Consider the following 6,264-nt stretch of genomic DNA (forward strand, 5'->3'; position numbering starts at 1 on the left):
ATGTGAAACTGCCACCAGGCAGGCTACTTACAGATATTAAACCTGGACAGGTGTTACACTTAAATAAAGCATTATACAGATTGAAACAAGCAGGTAGACAATGGTATAAGAAGATTACCAAACTACTGCTTAAGATCAGATTAGAACAAGCTAATTACAATCACACTGTATTTTACAAGAAACAAAATAATAAAACAATTCTTGTAACATTTATGCATGTTGACAATATTATGATTATTGGCGAAACTATTGCTATAATAACAGCATTTAAACATGCATTAAGACAACACATTGCATTTACTGACAGTAACAAAATACATTGGTTACTTGGTATTGAAATAAGCTGAGATAGACCTTAACAAATGATTAGCTTACAGTAAAAGCATTATATTGAAAGTATAATCAAGCATTACCACTTTGAAAACGAAAAGGCACTACAAACACCTATTACTCCTGGAATAGATCTATCCAACAATACAAACAATACATACAATACAAACGAAAGTAATAATGAAACAACACCATACATGAATATGGTAGGATTGTTAAGATATGTTGCAGACTGCACACAGTCAGACATATCCTATATTACTGGGTAATTAGCACACTACTTACAAAAGCCCCAAACACATCACTACAAAGTAGTGAAACATTGCTTTGTGTATTTAAAATACACAACAAATTGTTGGCTTCAACTTGGAAGCACAAACGCCTTAAAACTACAAGGCTATTGTGATGCAGACAGACAAATGACAGAAGGACATAAAGCAATAAACAGCTACATCTTTCAATTAGCTAAATTGACCATATCTTAGTCAAGCAAACAGTAAAACCTGGTACTACTATCTGTTTATGAAGCAGAGTTGCAAGCACTAGCATATGCTACTCAAGAAGCTATTTGGCTCAAACAATTTGCTAAAGAAGTACTGCAGACTGAATCAGCACCCATTACAATTTATTGTGATAATCAAGGTGTAATAAAGACTGTAAAGTCTGACAAAATAATATACAATGCTTGCACTAAACATCTTGATTTATGAAAAGACTTTGTGTGATGTTACATTCAAAACGATTGTATCAATGTATGCTATGTTCAATCACAGAACCAATTAGCAGACATCCTTACAAAGGCTCTCCACGTCCTGTAGATCAAGCATCTAAACAAACTATTAGGCATACAGTCTTAGTTCTTAATTAATGCTTGAAGGGGAGTATTAGATTGTGCTCTGGATTAGGAAATCCCTAATTGCCTTATGTAGAATTACTGTACTTGGAATGTCTTAGACTATTGGACTTTACTATGTAGTATATAAGGTAGACACTTGCTTGATGTCTTAATAAGAGAGAGTACTTAGGGCACTCCTACTATGCTTGTTAAAAGTCCTACTTAATAAATACTCTAACTCAGTATTATAAACCTCTAATCATTACTAATAGGTGATTAATACATTAGTAGAGAGAGAGGACAGGAAGGAGTAAGTATTAAGTTAGTTAGGAAAAGGTAACAAAACCTTCTAAGATCTTTATCTGTCAGGTTAAACACATACTCTATTACAGTATTACTTTGTAACCTCAACTAAAGACAAGTCATTCAGTAGAATACTTGTATAGAGAGAGGATTAGGAAAGAGTATAATGTCTAAGTAAGACATAGGAAAAGACTAGGAGAAAACCTGTTAAAGAATAAAGAAAAGATTAATAACTTACTTAATAAATAAGAAACTATATAGTTAGTTAGAAACTCTTTATATAAAGATAAAGGACTATTAGAGCTAGTAAAGAGCTAGAGCTAGTACTCTAAAGCTCTATACTTGAGAAGGACTAGTACTAGTGTAAAGGAAAAGGAATTGAGAGCTCTAAGGAGAGACTATAGGAAAGTAGTCTCTTATATACACTTTACTTATATAGATAGGAAAGTAATAAAGTTATAACATAAGGACTATATGAGAACAATATAAGGAATATATAAGGTAATCTAGAACTCTGGTTGTAAGTTCTAGGATTGAATACAGAAGTATAAAGATAAGGTTAGAAGTTAATAAGAATAATTATCTCTTAAACTAAGTTAATAAGAGAAAACTTAGAGAAGTAGCTAGAACTCTGGTTGTTAGTTCTAGAGTATACATGAGACAGTCTAGAACTTTGGTTGTAAGTTCTAGAGACAGTACAAAGTAACAGCCTTTTATATTACAGAAGTTATAAGGAGTTATTAGAAGTTATAATACTCTACCTTATAAGAAAGTGTATTACAAACTAGTATATAAGAAGTACAGATTGAGTCAGGTTGAGTTAAGAGAAGACTACAGAACAATACAAAGTTTTATACTATAGGAAAAGTATTATACAGCTTAGAAAGTATAACTAGTTAGGAGGACTCATAATAAGTTATTAGAAGCTTGAGAGAAAGTATGAAAGACATAACAATATAGTAAAGGAGTCATTAGAAGATTAATCTAGAATATAAGAAGACACAAACTAGTGTAGTATAATGTCTAAAGGATTAGCTAGCTCTACTTTATAGGAACAATAGTAAAGGGAGTTACTGAAGTTACTAGAGTAACATTACTCTAGTAAAAGGTGTATAAGAAGGCTAGTTTGGCCCTTAAAAATAGTTTTATTAACTTAAGTTACTTAGTACTTGAAAGTACTCTACTCTTAACCTACTAGACTATACTTGTAGCTTAACTAAAGTAGAACTACTTTACCCTCTTACTCTACAAGTCTATAAGTCTTACCCTTTGTACTCTATTCTATTACTATTCTTAATAATTAAGACTAGTAAAGTAAGTATATCTTATAATAAGACTGTCTAGAATAATTTGTACTTTAAGTATGTAAGTAGAGTAACTAAGGTAGAACATTTATAAGCCTAGTTATATGTGTTCTAAATTAATGTAAGGAGCTTAAATAATATAAGTGTAAGGGATTACTATATATAGTAAACTATACATAGAACCTTTACACTAAAAGGGCACAATGTTAAGCTTAGCTTAACACCTGATTCACACTATATATACTAGAATAATGTGTTTCTAACATTATCTCCCTCTTTAAGACACATGTCCTTATGTGTTCTAGTATAGGTATTTACTAGTCCTTTAAACACAACCTTTTGAACCCTTTGTATAATTTTTTATACAAATTTTTTCTTGTTTTTTTTTTCTATTATATACATTCTAGACTATGATTAGTATACTATGTAAAAATTATACAAGTATAGAGTACCTCAAAAAATTAATAGAGAGGCAAGAAAAAATGAGGAAAATGTTACAAAAAGTGCTCCTTTAAACAGACTGTAACTCTTGTCACACTAGTATGCTCTAACTATCCTCCCAACTTCTCCTAAGCCCCTGTCTCTCTGTGTACAAAATTTCCTCCTCTTAAAAGCTGCTAGCTTATTTATATTTACTCTTGTAACTCTTAGAACTCTTAGATCTATCTTACATTACACTTACACAGGTCTAGGTCACATTTACTATATTCAGACACTACTTCTGTACATACAGTTGTCTTGTTCTCCTATACTTTAAGGACTTGTTTCTGGACTTCCTACTTTATTAAACAAGTTAGTCTAGGATTCTAATATACTTTAGAGAGGTCTTCTTCTTCTTACTAAGTATATCTTACTAACTAATTCTGTGTTTCTACTTAATAGTGTATTCTAACCCTTTCCTATTCCTTCTCAATAATTTCATTAATGTCTTTCTTCTTTCTAACTTTGTCTTTTTGTGCCTAGGCCTGCATTTCTTCCTTCTCCTTTACATTCTTATACTGTCTAAGCTATTTACAGGCCTACTAGGATGTAAAAATCTTAAGCATTCTATTATTAAAGATACATACATTTTCCACTCCTTTTCCCTTCTCCTTCTCATTCAGTACTCCTTGTAGCTTTACATTATGTATAGTAGTAAGTACAAGCTAGGCCTGAGTACTCTTAGTAATACTCTAGTTAATTTGTATATACTAACATACTTGAATTAGGTTCTTAGTAAGTTCAGTAATGTCTTTACCTAAATAAGTGCTTACTAATAGCCTTTCCAAGCATCCTTCTACTTCCTTTCAATTAGGAGTCCTAAGAGTGTCTAGAACTCTCTCTAGTACAGGTAGAGGCAGATTGTACTTTATAGTAACATACTCTTTTAAAACTAGGAAACTTACTAATTTTAACACTACTAGAGACAAAAACATTAACTGTATACACTTTGAGAGTGTAAAGAGTAACAGATTAATAGATTAATCAATAGTAGGAGTAGTAGACTAGTACATAATAATACTACTACTATAAGAACTAGTCTACTTACTTAGTAATGTGTATATGTAGCTAAATACTAGAATATACATTAAGATGTTAACATTAAAGCCTATAAGCTTTTAATAGTAATATACAGTCATTATCTAGTGAACAGGAGTTATGAGAGGTAACAGAAAGGTTAATAATGTTGAGAACACCTTACTCAGCTTTATCTGATCACTTATAATAATAGTACAGTCAAACAGATAAACTCTAGTAACTTGAAAGACAGACTAGACAGTCTGTAAATCAAAGGCAAGTAAAAAGCTCCTTCTAAAAAGTCTAAGAAAGTCCTGCTTCCTAACAGTTCATAGTATCTATACCTTAAAATCATTAACTATGTCTTACTAAATTTGTTTCATCTGTATAAAGCAAACTACATTAAGACTCTAAAGAGTATGTATATAGTAAGGAGGATACTCTAATAGTACAACATTGTGTTAAACTGTTACTTCTAGCAGTTCAAACAAATAATGTGAGTTGTAACTATTAACAATAAGAACTCAGGTATGTTTATGTACTTTCTCTCTTGTTTAGACTCAAAATAATTTGTGAACCAATTTAGTACTATTTTACAGTCTGTCTAACCTTTAGAGAGCTAGTAAACCTGTTACTCTTGTTAAGTAAGAGCTTATAAAGAAGTATAAGTATGTACCTTACATTAGCTATATTATTCTCTATCTATTTGGACTATACACTATAGCCTTTAAAAATAGTAACAAGCTTAGTATATATTCTATCTGTACAGATAGTAATAATAGTAGTAATGTTTTCTCAGTTTCTACCTCTACTTTTATACTAAATCTTCTTCCCTCTAGCTCTAATAACTTGTTCAACAGTATTATTAGTAAGTGAGAAACTAGTTTTGTCTATAGTGTATATTTGTCTAGGTGAGACTCTCTTCTTAACTACTTCCTCCTCCAGAATGTTAAACTATTTACTAACAGCTGTTAGATTTAGGCCATTTGCTTGTTATGTATTAAGATGAGAACTCTAGTAAGTTTTTAGCTTAGTATAATAACACTCTAAGAATCTCTAAACAAATGTAAGTTCTATAGACTTGTAACTTGTACTATATTATACTTTAAGGAGTCAATTAGCTACCCTTTTAATGTTATTATGACTGAATAGGCAGCTTTGATTAGAAGAGATCCAAATAAGTTCTGTAAGTGTCTGATTGTCCTCCTTTATTAAACAGTATTTTAAAGTATTAAACTCTAGAATAGACTTTGTTCTAGCTACCCTATTCCTTAATGTTCTAACTGTAACCCCTTTAAACATACTAGCTACTCCTCTTAGTTCTAGACACTCTCTCTAGAGCTTTTTTTGGTCCAACTAATAAGCCTTAACTACTTGACCCATATTCCTCTCCCTTTCCTCCAATTCCTTCCTTTTTTTTAGAGATTTAGACTTAGTATACTTAACTATAGTATACTAAGTAGAATAGAGAGTAAGTAAGTAGAAAAAAAGAGTAAAAAAACACTAATTTATTAGTAAGAGTATATTAAATGCTCTGACACAATTCTCACACAAAGGTTTGGCAAATTACATTATTGTGTCAATTATTTCTCTTTCTGTCATACTTTCTTGACTTTTCTTAATGTTTACTTTTAATAAATTGTACAACTCAGTGTATTAAAATAAAAACTGCAGAATTGTATATTTTGGATACTAATAATTATATATGCAAAGTTTCAACTTGATTGGATTAATAGAAATATTACCAGAAAATATGTAAAGTTTACTATAGGATAATTTTACTAAATTCTTTAACTGTCTGATTTTTCTTAATTTTATTTCTTGCTCAATTTCTCTCAAATCTTATATATACATTTAGGTCATATAGTTATACCTTGTATTAAATTTTCATAAAATAATATTAAGATTTGAGTAAGATATTACAGTCTGTTTAAAGGAACAGTTGTGTTTAAAGAAACAGTTTTTAACTATATATAGAGCTTGACTCTAAGGGTT

This window comes from Fomitiporia mediterranea (assembly GCF_000271605.1).
Source record: "Fomitiporia mediterranea MF3/22 unplaced genomic scaffold FOMMEscaffold_4, whole genome shotgun sequence".
In the NCBI taxonomy this organism is placed as follows: Eukaryota; Fungi; Basidiomycota; class Agaricomycetes; order Hymenochaetales; family Hymenochaetaceae; genus Fomitiporia; species Fomitiporia mediterranea.